A 14,009-nucleotide genomic window follows, 5' to 3' on the forward strand; every position below is an offset into this window, starting at 1 on the left:
ATCAGTCTATTATAAGTACTTTAAAATGACTTCAAGAAGTTGGTTAACTTTATTCTTATTTTTCTAAATTACACTGATATTCTCTCTTGGATCTACTTTTCAAGGCAAGGCAAAACTTACCTTGTTTTCCAATAAAATGTTAAAGAGTACTATAATCCAAGCTTACTTTTGCAATGTTTCCATGGATCTTGGAACAATACTGAGATTAATATGGTCTCTGCAAATGATAGCATTCAAATTACAGTAGGAGCCCATTTTCTGTAACAAATAATGTTAACTGACATATGCCAGGCACAGAAAGAGATGTCACTTGCTTCTCTTATATGTGGAAGCAAAAATAGTTTATCTAGGTTAGGAGTAAAAGAATAGGTAGAAAAGACTGGAAAGGGGTAAGGCATGGGCTACCACAGTAGATATAATAATATTGTATGTGCTATGCACTCACTGTAAGGAGACTAGAGCTCACAACTTACTATAGTTGCTTGAAAGATACTAATATATAGATACATAAAGAATGAAGGAGATGAAAGTAGAAAGGACACTGATCTTGTAATACAAAGGCTCATTCTACCTGCGGCACACATTAGTCCAGAGGCAGGCAGTAAAAAGAAAGAACTTTACTACATGATTCATTAACTGATCAGAAAGCAGAATTCATCATAAAGGACCACCATTCTATAACCTGATTCAGGAACTACAGGCTGGTGACCTTCCCCAACATGGGGTGTTCAGGCAGATGATATAGCTAAATAACATAACAATACTACTACTACTACTACTACTACTACTACTACTACTACTACTACTGTAACCAGACATCAGTTTCATATCCTTCCAGACCTCTCTTCAACTCCCTTCTCCCCCAGATCCACCGCTGCCTCTACCTTCTATCAGAAAAGTGGACACCTTAGAGGGACATCCACCAAATAGCATAACAGCCTACAATATGTTTAGGTACATGCTATTGTTTCAAAGCTGAACCAAGAAACCCAGTAGGAAGAAAAAGTGTCCCACAAGCAGGCAAAAAAGTCAGAGACAGCCCCAGCTCCCACGGTTAGGAATCCCACGAGAACACCATGCTACTCAGTTATAACATATACACAGAAGAACAAGATCAGACCCCTGCATGCATTCTGATCTCTTTAAGCCCCCATGAGTCCCAGGCAGTTGATTCTGTTGGCTTTGTTCTTATGGTATCCCTGACCCTTTTAATTCCTCTTATCCTTCCTTCTCCTATGCAAGATTCCCCTAACTTTGCCTAATGTTTAGCTGTGTGGTCCTGCATCTACTCTCATTAGTTGCTGAATGAAGTATGTTTGTTTTCTCTAAATGAATGTTGTTCCAGGCTCTAGTCTTAGAACTCCCTGCAGGCAGTACAAACTGTAGGTTGAAGGTTTGTTAAGTTGGTTTTAATTGCTTCATTGTCCAGATGATTTTCTGTCCTTCCAATCTCAGGAAAGAAATTATGATTCTTTTTCTGAGAAATAGCACAATTTCTCCAGGGTTTCTTCTCAGTATTCAATTCCTGAGACAGTACATCATCAGCAGACTAGAGGAAGTAGCTATGCAGAGACCAAGAACAAGCAGATAAATTAAAGACAGAGTCAAGAAGGCTGAGGAGAAAGATGTTCCTATTATTTGTAGTGGGAGCAGGGTTCCTAGTTTCTCTCAAAAATTATTTCTTTAAAGTTGTTTTTGGTTATGTTAATATGTGTGTATATGTATGTATTATAGATATACAAATATATACTTATCTATAAGTATATACATATGTATACTTGTATACCCATGGTATATTCTATTTACTCTCCTCTCTCACTTTTTTTCTAAACTTGTCATCTCCTCTTTCCTTCAATTCTGCTTTCTGAATTCATGCCCTTAGAAAAATAAAATAAATCTTGGGACCCAATGATTTTTTCCCCAGGACTGTTTGTGTGGCCATGGTTTGGATGTTTTTGATGCCTTACTTTATTTTGATGGTTACACAAAGGGTGCTTGTCCTGAGCTACTAAGCACCCTTTCAAAATGTGCCAATATGAAATATCCATCAAAATATAAGCAAATACACTTAGTAAGCCAGCAATGTCAGTGTAGCTCACTAGTCTGCTCTTTGCCTAGCATGTAGAAGACCAGAAATTTGTTACCAGCATGACAATAAGATATAAATGAATTAACAAAAACATCAAAATTGTCATATTTGTTATGTAACTAGGTAGAGCTGTTACTAGACTTCAGGGTCCTTGGCATGGATACCCAACCCTTATAATTAACAGCCTATAAAAACCAAGAACCTGAAGTAGTAGGATTCTGGTTACGGCTAAAATTAATGAGATCTAAGTTGTCTGATCTGAGTGGAGATGAAACATACTGAATTTCCCAGAAAATCATTAATTGATAGTTAACTAAACCTTATAAACTTCTAATTATCCAGAGGCTTTCTGTAAATTACATAGATAGCATTTTCTCCTCCTACAGGAATCAATTCAAGGCCAATAAGATTGCTCAGTGGGAGAGGCATCTGTTGCCAAGCCATATGATTTGAGTTCAGCACCTGGAATGTTAAGAGAGAACTGATTCCTATAACTTTTCCTCTGACCTCCACATATACATATGACATGCACCATGCAAACGTGCATGCACATGCATGCACACACACACACACACACACAATGTAATTTTAAAATTTTTCAAATGGAATCAAACCAAATAGGCCTGTCTAAAATCCTTATTAAAAGACCTAAAATGAAACCTTCCCAGTGGAACAAATGGCCAACAAAAAGACTGAAAATATGTATTGGGAATAGTCTCTGTAGCCAATAGTGTCATAGAAGTTCGACAGCCATATACAGAGGGAAGAAGCTAGACTTCTATTTCTCAACATACATAAAGATGGATTTCAGGAGTGATGTGAGAACCTAAACTCTGAATTGATTAGGATAAAGTACAGGAAAAATGTATGTAAAAACATTAGCCTGAGTACAGAAGACAGAAGCAAAATCAGATAGAACAATATCTAAATAAAAAACAAGCAGAGAAATAAGAGTGAGGCTCACTACAAAATGGGAGAGACTATCAGGTGACTACATCCCCCAAGTGGTATGTATCCAAAATATAAGAGAAACTTCAATGACCCAAATGGCCAGAAAGAAAAGCAAAAATAATTAGACTTTTTAAACTGGTAATAGACATAATAGGTATTTTTGAAAAAAGACATCCCAGTAACCAATAGGTATGTGTAAGTAAGATATAACCGAGCACTGTTAGAATGAAACAATGCACATCCAAAGCACAGTGAGATGAGACTTCATCAGAGTGGAATGGCTAGTATGGAAAAGAAAATCACTACTGACAAGAGTGACACAAAAAAGAGGCCTGTACACTATTGCTGGGAAGGCAAGTCAATGTATCCATTAACAGAATGTGACTTTGTAAACTTATACACAGAATGGCCAGATGGTCAGATTTATATACAAGGGGCATAAAACCAATATATTAAAGGGACCTCTGCACACTCTGATGCTTACCATAACACTATTCACAGGGAATAACAAGCCAACCAAAATATGGATGAAGAAAATATAAGATCTATAATATATGTATATAGTATACATTTACACATACACATGTAGATTCATTGTAATTACCATTCAACCACTAGAAGCTCTGTCATGTGGAACAATATGACTAAAACTATAAATGTGATGGTTTGAATTTGCTTGGCCCAAGGAGTGTCACTAATTGAAGGTGTGGCAATATTCAAGTTGGTGTGGCCTTGTTGGGGGATGTGTGTCTTCTGACTGCCTTATGATGAAGATCAACTCTTGGCTTCTCCAGAACCAAGTCTGCCCGCATGGTGTCATGCTTCCCATCATGATGAAAATTGACTGAAACTCTGAAACTGTAACGCATCCCCCAAATAAGTGTTGTCAATTATAAGACTTCCCTAAGTGATGGTGTTTTTCCACAGCAATGAAACCCTAACTAAGATAATAAGACATCATATTGATTGTTGTAGAACTGTTTCCTCCCACATTATTCCTTCCATCTTGGAGGAAACTTAAGACACAGCATGTTAAAAAGGATGTAAAATGACTAAGCCCATCCCTTCCCAAGCTTACTTAAGTTTCATATCTGGTGAGGTGTGGGTTTAGTCCCTTTCTTAAAAGAACCGTTTGATTTCCAGGCTGCAAATATATTCCTAGCCTAGAAGCATGAGACCCTCCCAATACTCTATATAAAGTGAAAATACCGACAACTCTTTCCTCCCAAAAAATTTTTATGTCTGTGAAAATTAACTAATAACTTTCAGTTTAGGAAAAAATGCACAATGTCAATAAGAGCAGGACATGTTGTAGAATTTTGTATTGCCTTGTATGCATCCTTACTATTTTATTTCATGATTTTCTTCAGCAATGATAGCTTCACATTGTAGGAGCTGGGAAACAAGAAGGCCAGAAGCCACCAGAAGGGTAAGAAGCACTAAGACACTTCTCAAAACACCCAGGAAACTGTGTCTGTGCTTCTCGAAGCTTACTGAGAAGTTCCATTCTCTGCAGTTCCGACACTTGACTCACCTCTTGGGAAACAACTCCATGCATGGGTTGTTTGGTCAAACTATGTAGCAGCAATTGTGAAACTCCAAAGCTATGACATCCCTTGGTTCATCAAGATGCAAATTTATAAAAATCCATTGAGAAATGAGATGCCTATAGTCATCTTGAAATTTTATATATATAACCGTGAATCTCACAGCTACATGTATGCTTTTGTGAAAGTCTCATATTGACCTGAATGCTGTAGACATGCCAACACACACAGACACCCTCCTGCACACACATACTGTTTTTATTTTTATTTAACTATTTACTTTTAAATGTTACTCTTTTTATGGTTCTTTAGCCCAAAATATTTTGCTAACAAATTTTTAAATTAGGATATAATTACATCATTTTTCACATTCTCTTTCGACCCTCCTTACCATGCACTGCTCCCTCTTGCTGTCTCTAAAATTCGTGGCATCTTTTTTTTTAAAAAGTGGTTTTTACATATGTATGTAGGAGTGTATATGTCATGTATGCTTGTGTTTGTGTGTTTGCAGCCTGATCAGTCTGTATACACACATACTGTTTTATAAGAAGTGATGAAAAGAAGTGAATCAAGAGAAAGCCCAACTTTTTCTATTTTCTCACACTATACACACAATTTAGTTCAGAACAGATTACAGACAATAATAAAAGACATTGTTTTGGAAAATCATGATGAAATCTTTATTATTTTATATATATATATATATATATATATATATATATATATATATATCCCACATAAGCAAAATGTGTGATTGGGCTGGTTGTCTCAGAAGCCCAGATATCCCTAACGACCCATACTGCCAGTACTTCTGTGCCTAGTGTCATCACTATATCAGTGGGTGAACAATCATGATAAGTTCTGGGAATCACACTGTTGAAAAGTAAGCCGGAGTTCAGTTTCTGTATCCCAAACTACTACATGAACTTTGAATCTGATAAAGCTTAAGGTTTATTTTCCTCATGTGCCACATAGGCATAATAACAGTTCCCACCAAGTGTGTTGTTATGATTATGGATTTAAACAGTACAGGTGAATTATTTAACATTGGGTGAAACCAGGTGAATATGAATATGTCTCTATTTTAATTTGATCTTTCTCTTCATTCTATTATATCTAATTAATTAAATAATTGAAAGAAAGCCTAATAAATGCTAGATGGTTGTGTCCCCAGGGACATTCATCTCATAAACATTTAAAAGCAACTAAAGTTGTCCAGTGATGGTTTCTTTTTCAGGTTCTTTAAACAAGTCTCAGGAATCTTCTTTTGCAACTAGAAAAGGAAACAAAACAATGGAGCAAACAACAACAACAATACCACAGGTCAATATGTTCCCAAAATATCTTCTTTGTTCCCTTACGTTTTACACCTACTTCCAAGAGATCTGTTACTAACTGCTTCCAATGAAGGAGTTAAGAATATTTCAGCGATTCTTGTCAAAATCTGTACTAACACCCCAGGGAAAGTATAACCCAAAACAAGTGGTGTACCAGCATGCTGTTATTTGCTTTGCAGTCTCTTTGTGCTTCCCTACTCTATCAGAACTGTTGATTGCTTCAAAGCAAACTGTCATGGACAAAACAGAAAACAGTGATAGGCTCTTTCTCACACTGGTGCTGTTTGTTGGGTATCCTAACTGCTGAGAGGCACTGGCACAATAGACTTCAAGTCACTGGGCCAGGAGATTTAAAGGCACTTGCACAGCAGATTTAAACTGGTCTCATTCACACTTCTAGCAGGTAGTGCAACCTGCTGAATGGCTTCTCTCACTTCACTGTGGGGCTGTCTAGATGTCTATGAGGTGGGAAGCTTCCTCATAAGGGATGTCTAGACAGTGTTATGAGCAGACAAAAACTGAACTCCAGACCTCACATCTTACACATTCAAAGTGAGGGAGGGAAAAAAATGGTACCTCACAGGTGGGTGAGGACAAAATGATACTTGCCAAAGGACATGCATCAAGAAAGGGAATAATGTGGCAATTGAACTGTTGACTCGTGGCTCTCACTTATGCTACTACAAGGCTGTATACATACCTAAACCACTGTGTTTTCCCATAAAATTGCCATAACAGAAAGTCATTAGAACTTTCTGTTTTCTGGTGCTATGATACAGTGCCACAAATAAATAAAGGTATTTATTTCCAGAGTTGCAGAGGCTGAACAATTTAAGCTTAACATACTAGTATTTGACAAGGCCTTCTAATGATATCGTAATGTGAAAGAATGCAATATTTAGTGAGTGAGCAGGCAAGAGAGGAGTGAAGTCAACAAGAACTCACTTTTATAGCAGGTATATAACTCCTGTGAAAATGGTATGTATCTATTCAGGAATATAGAATAGTCATCTCTGAAAGAACCCACATGAGCTAAATTTCAACACGAGATTTGGAGAGGTACTCCAAACAGCAGCTTACTGCTGTGGAGATGGAAAGTCATACTCTGCTTTTGGGAGTCAATCCAAAGAAAGAGTGAGGTCCAAACTCCAAAAGTCTTGTCCTAAGGCTAGCAGGAGTAGGACTGCTTTTTTCCCTTGCTCTAGGCCTAATTAAGTCTTACAACTCACACCTCTGCAGTCCTTGAAGTAGACATATAGCCTGGTGGTCAAACTACGGGTTAAGCTTCCTCTGTCCCTATGAGGACAAGTCTAGCAATGACCTGGAACTTCTTTTCATGCAAATAAAGCTTTCCCAACTCCTCTTCACAAGGTTATAATGTATACTCACCTCCCAGCAAACTTCTACCTACTCCCTAAAGTTTATATAACTCTCTTTACCCCATGTACAGACGAGCTGTTTTGTTGAAAACTTTCTCAGAGAAGGCTATTTCTCTCGCACTCATGCAACCCTGTGGAACCCAGCCACCTGGATGAGCTCTGTTTCTTCCATATCGGCCCAGTGTGCAATACTAGCTGTGTACATCAAGCACAGAAGCAGAACTGACATAGAAAAGGCACAGAACCCTCATAGAAGGAAAGGGAGATAGTGGGTTTCTGGAGGGGAAACCTAGAAAGGGGATAACATTTGTACTGTAAATTAAAAAAATAAAAAAATCCTAATGAATAAAGTCTAGGCATATCAACCTTTTCCCAAAACACCTAGCCATTTAGACATTAACTATGTGTTTGAAAGAAGGAGAGCACCTTCATTTGATAATTTATTCTTTCTACCTTACAAGGCATCCTTCTTACTACCTTCTAAACCATAATTAATAGAATTTCTGAATACATGAAAGAATGGGATATGTAGTTGGAAGATAGCTCAGTGAGTATGAGCATACACCGTTTCATCCAGAGTTTAATTCCCAATACTCATCTCATGGGGCTCACAATCACTTCTATTTCCACAGGAAACCGACAACTTACTTACTTGACCATTCCCACACATATGCATAATTTAAAATAATAAAAAGGAACTTTTAGAGTAATTATGTAATGTGCACTATAAAAATACAGGGACAAAGAATGGAGCAGAGACTGAAGAAAAGATCATCCAGAGACTGCCCTACCTCCGGATCCATCCCACATACAGTCACCAAACCCAGACACTACTGTGGATGCGAAGAGGAGCTGGCCGACAGGAGCCTATTATAACCATTTCCTGAGAGGCTTTTCCAGAGCCTCACAACCATTAGACTGAGCACGGGATCCCCAGTAGAGGAGTTAGAGAAAGGACTGAAGGAGCTAAAGGGCTTTGCAACTCTATAAGAACAACAATATCAACTAACCAGACCCCCCCGCCAGAGCTCCCAGGGACTAAACCACCAACCATTGAGCACACATGGAGGAACCCATGACTCCTGCAGTATATGTAGCACAGGATGGCATTGTCTGGCATCAATAGGAGAAGCCCTTGGTCCTGTGAAGGCTTGTTTCCCTGTTGTAGGGGAATGCCAGGATGTTACGGTGGGAGTAGGTGGGTGGGAGTGGGAGCATCTTCATAAAAGCAGGGGGAGGAGGAGGAAGAAGGGGATGGGAATGTAGGAAAGGGGATAACATTTGAAATGTAAATACATAAATATCCAATAAAAATTTAAAAAAAAAAAAGAAAGAAAGAAAAGGCACAGAGAAGTCTCCAAAGAGCTTGCTGTCATCAGCACTTCTTGCTCATTCCTTGGTGCCACAGAAGTGAAGCCTTTTGTCTAACTTCTCCAACATCCTCGCCCAAACAGTGTGACTTTCTGAATGTAGTGGGAGGAGTTGGGTAAAGCTACGATCAAATGTGTGGTTCTATGCAGCTTCCCAGTAAGCCCCACAAAGTCTACTTGCTACACTGCCTCAGGAGAGAGGGCTGATGGAACTTTGATAGAGAACCCAATAAGCATAATGGTTGTAGGCTTATGCTTTTTGATCTGTGCCTGCATGCATTTACTGGGGCGCAGTGTCCTCAACTTTACTCACCAGCACTTGTAGTATGTGAAAGCTAGTGTTCCTTATACTAAAGCTCCTGGAGTAACTGTTTCTTGTTTGAATGCTGATGGATAAAATTTGAGCAATGTAATAATATTCCTCATAGAGAACCAAATTTTAAGGGAAATGAGATGTTAACCATGCATGGAATGTGATGCAGAGCTGTAAATTCTTAACTGCAGTTGTTTAAACCTACATGCTATGTAAAGCAAGCTTCAGAATTACTGGATGCTCCATAAAAGGCACCAGTGAAACGAAGAGCTTGGAGTCTAATGGCTATTTATTACTCCTGCAGAATCCAGTGGAGCAAAAGCAATTCAGCTCTCACCTTCCTGCATTGCAGGGAAGACAAAGCTGCTACAGATACCTTGAAGAAATGTTTTTTCTTCCTCACTAAACAGTAAAGGCTTAGGAGAACTAACCGGGTATTGAGTTCTGAAAGTGACTGAATCATAATACAGATGAACGTCATAGTCTTGCCAGGTATCTTAGATAACATGAGGGGAAGTGGATAGCTGCTGCACTTAGAGTGAGATTGTTGGATCTCTGTGTTGTTGAGTTATGTAGTCTGATAATCATCTCTTGTTCTAAATATCTTCTTCAGGGCATCTGAGTCTACCCTTACTTAAGAACACATGTTAGGGGTTGGGGATTTAGCTCAGTGGTAGAGCGCTTGCCTAGCAAGCACAAGGCCCTGAGTTCGGTCCCCAGCTCCGAAAAAAAGAAAAAAGAAAATAAAAAGAATCACTAAAAAAAAAAAAAAAGAACACATGTTAGCTACACATATATAGATACCTTGCACGGATGTTCTGCATCACTCCAGCCCAACAACTTTCCTTGCTTCCTATATCAATGATTAGAATATAGTATCTATGGTTTCACTGTGGATTCCAGAGTCTAAGCATAATATTTTCTAAAACTCTCTTATATAATAAAAAAAAACAAAATTTAACCAATGTGAATTCAAGGAAAGAAAATACACAGAAATACATTCTGGAGGTAACTCATTTGACCAAAATATTCTAACATTTGACCCTAGCTACATTTCAGGCTTCCTAAACTGTGTGAGTCCTTAGAGAAGGCTCTATAGTCAATTCACCCCACTGGGCAAGATGCTACACTCTTCAGAGGTACATATTTCAGCACGTACAATGTGGTCTTTAGTATTTTCTTTTCTTTTTATTTAATTTACTTTTTAATTGGACTGTTTTAAATTCACATTTCAAATGTTACCCCCTATCCCAGTTTTCTGTCCATAAGCTCCCAATCCCATCCCCCTCCACCTTCTTCTACGAGGGTGTTCCCCCTCCCCAACCATACCCCCTTCCTACCTCCCTGCCCTGATATTCCCCTACACCTGGTGGAGGGGCATCTAGCCTTGGCAAGAACAAGTGCTTCTCCTCCCATTGGTGCCCAACAAGGTCATCTTCTGCAACATATGCAACTGGAACAATGGGTCTGTCCATGTTTGCTCTATGGATAGTGGTTTAGACCCTGTGAGTTCTGGTTGGTTGGTATGGTTGTTCTTATTGGGTTGCAAGCCCTTCAGCTCCTTCAATTCTTTCTCTAACTCTTCCAGTGGAGACCCCATTCTCAGTTCAATGGTTTGCTACTAGCATTCGCCCCTGTATTTGTCATGCTCTGGCTGAGCCTCTCAGGAGAGAGCTATATCAGGCTCCTGTGACATTGCACTTCCTGGCTTCATCAATGTTATGTAGTTTTGGTGGTTGTGTATGTATATAAATATATATGGGCTGGATCCCCAGGTGGGGCAGGTTGTGATTGGCCATTCCTTCATTCTCTTCTCCAAATGTTGTCTTGATACATGCTTCTATGAATATTTTGTTCCCCCCTTTAAAAAAGACAAGCATCGACACTTTCAGTCCTTTTTCTTGAACTTCATGTGGTGTGTGGATTGTATCATGGGTAATCCTAGCTTTTGGGCTAATATCCACTTATCAGTGAGTGCATACTGTGTGTGTGTGTGTGTGTGTGTGTGTGTGTGTGTGTGATTGGGTTACCTCACTCAGGGTGATATTATCGAGTTCCATCCATTTGTCTATGAATTTCATGAAGTCATTGTTTTTGATAGCTCCATTGTGTAGATGTACCACATTTTCTATATCCATTCCTCTGTTGAAGGGCATCTGAATTGTTTCCACCATCTGGTTATTATAAATAAGACTGCTATGAACTTAGTGGAGCACGTGCCCTTGTTATATGTTGCAGCATCATTTGTGTATATGCCCAGGAGTGATATAGCTGGGTCCTCAAGTAGTATAAGATCCAATTTTCTGAGGACCTTCCAGACTGATTTGCAGAGTGGTTGTACCAGCTTGCAATCCCAACAACAATGGAGGAATGTTCCTCTTTCTCTACATCCTCACTAGCATCTGTGGTCAACTGAGTTTTGAAACTTTGCCATTCTGATTAGTGTAAGGTAGAATCTCAGGGTTGTTTTGCTTTGCATTTCCCTGATGACTAAGAATGTTGAACATTCCCTTAGGTACTTCTCAGGCATTCAATATTCCTCAGCTTAGAATTCTTTGTATACTTTTGTACCCTATTTTTAATAGGAGTATTTCTTTGTATATATTGGATATTAGCCCTCTATCGGATATAGGATTGTTAAAAAAATTTTCCAATCTGTCGATTGCCATTTTGCACTATTGACAGTCTACCTTGCCTCACAGAAGCTTGCAGTTTCATGGGGTCCCATTTGTTGATTCTTGACCTTAGAGCATAAGGCATTGGTGTTTTATTCAGGAAATTTCCCAGAGTACCCATTTGTTTGAAGCTGTTCCCCACTTTTTCTTATATTAGTTTGAGTCTATCTGGTTTTATGGGGAGGTCCTTGATCCACTTGGACTTGGGCTTTGTACATGGGCAATAAGAATGGATGGATTTTCATTCTTTTACATGCTGATCTGCAGTGAAACACCACCATTTATTGAAAATGCTATCTAATTTCAACTGAATGGTTTTAGTTCCTTTGTCAAAGATTAAGTGACCAGAGGTATGTGGGTTCATTTCTGGGTCTTCTATTTTAGTGCTCTTCCTGCCTGTCTCTGTACCAATACCATACCATTTTAAAAACTATTGCTCTGTAATACAGCTTGAGTTCAGGGATGGCGATTCCCCCAGAAGTTCTTTATTGTTGAGGATAGGTTTCACTATCCTGTTTTTTTTTTGTTATTTCAAATGATATGCAAATTGCTCTTTCTAACTCTATGAAAAGTTGAGTTAGAAATTTGATGGGTATTGCATTGAATCTGTAGATAGCTTTTGGCAAAATGGCCATTTTTATGAGCACACCAATCCATGAACATGGGAGATCTTTCCTTATTCTGAGATCTTCAATTTCTTTCTTTAGAGACATGAAGTTCTTGTCATACAGATCTTTCACTTGTCTGGTTAAAATCACACTGAAGTATTTTATATTATTTGAGACTATTGTGAATGGTCCAAATTCACCAAATTTCTTTCTCAGCCTGTTGAGTAGAAGAAGGCTACAGATTTGTTTGAGTTAATTTTATACCCAGCTACTTTGCTGAAGTTGTATATCAGGCTTAGTAGTTCTCTGGAAGATCTTTTTTGGTCACTTAAGTATACTGTCCTATCATCAGAAAATAGTTATATTTTTACTTCTTCCTTTCCTTTTGACCTATTGTTGTCTGATTGCTCTGCTAGGACTTCGAGAACTATATTCAATAAGTAGGAAGAGAGTGGACAGCCTTGTCTAGTTCCTGATTTTAGTGAGATTGCTTCAAGTTTCTCTCCATTTAGCTTGATGTTGGCTACTGGTTTGCTTTATATTGCTTTTACTAAGTTTAGCTATGAGCCTTTATTTCCTGATCTTTTCAAGAGTTTTAACATGAAGAAGTGTTGAATTTTTTTAAATGCTTTCTCAGCATCTAAATGAGATGATCATATGTTTTTTTTTCTTTCAGGTTGTTTACACTATTGGTATTATGTATTCTATGAAGGTCTGATAGAATTCTGCATTAAACCCATCTATCTGGTCCTGGGCTTTTTTGGTTGGGAGATTTTTAATAACTGCTTCTATTTCTTTAGGAGTTATGGGGTTGTTTATATGGTTTATCTGTTCCTGATTTAACTTCGGTGCCTGGTATCTGTCTAGGAAATTGTCCATTTCCTCCAGATTTTCTAATTTTGTTGAATATAGGCTTTTAGAGTAGAATTTGATGATTTTTTTAATTTCCTCAATTTCTGTTGTTATGACTCCCCTTTCATTTCTGATTTTGTTAATTTGGATACTGTCTCTGTGCCCTCTGTTTAATCTGGCTCAGGGTTTATGTATCTTGTTGATTTTCTCAAAGAACAAGCTCCTTGTTTTGTTGATTCTTTGTTTAGTTCTTTTGGTTTCTATTTGGATGTTTTCAGTCCTGAGTTTGATTGCTTCCTGCAGTTTACTCCTCTTTGGTGAACTTGCTTATTTTTCTTCTAGAAGTTTTAGATGTGCTGTCAAGCTGCTACTGTATGCTCTCCCCAGTTTTTTTTTTAAGACACTTAGAGCTATGAGTTTTCCTATTAGCATTGATTTCATTGTGTCCCATAAGTTTGGTAATGTACTTTCATTTTCATTAAATTCTAAAAAGTCTTTAATTTCTTTATTTCTTCCTTCACCAAGGTATCATTTAGTAGAGTGTTGTTCAACTGCCATGTATATGTGGTCTTTCTGTTGCTTCTGTTGTTATTGAAGACAGCCTTAGTCCATGGTGATCTAATAGAATTCATGGGATTATTTCAATCTTCTTGTATGTGCTGAGGCCTACTTTTTGGCTGATTATATGGTCAATTTTGAAGTAGGTAGCAGGAGGTGCTGAAAAGAAGGCATATTCTTTTGTTTTAGAATGAAATATTCTATAAATATCTGTTAAATCCAACTGGTTCATAACTTCTGAAGTTTCTCTATGCTTCTGTTTAGTTTTCATTTCCATGATCTGTTCATTAATGAGAATGGGATGTTGAAATCTCCCACTATTATTGTGTG

General features: G+C 38.1%; 1 protein-coding gene across 1 annotated transcript in view; it reads left to right on the forward strand.

Annotated features, from left to right (window-relative positions):
• St6gal2 (ST6 beta-galactoside alpha-2,6-sialyltransferase 2) overlaps positions 1-8,264 on the forward strand; it is a 91,789-nt gene extending 83,525 nt beyond the window's left edge. The window contains exons 7-8 of the transcript XR_004387700.1: positions 4,411-4,469; positions 5,825-8,264. The gene's annotated coding sequence lies outside the window, so the exon portion shown is untranslated. The remainder of the gene's footprint in view (positions 1-4,410; positions 4,470-5,824) is intronic.
• Positions 8,265-14,009: the final 5,745 nt, after the last annotated feature.

Source organism: Rattus rattus, chromosome 4 (genome assembly GCF_011064425.1).
Source record: "Rattus rattus isolate New Zealand chromosome 4, Rrattus_CSIRO_v1, whole genome shotgun sequence".
NCBI classification, from domain to species: domain Eukaryota; kingdom Metazoa; phylum Chordata; class Mammalia; order Rodentia; family Muridae; genus Rattus; species Rattus rattus.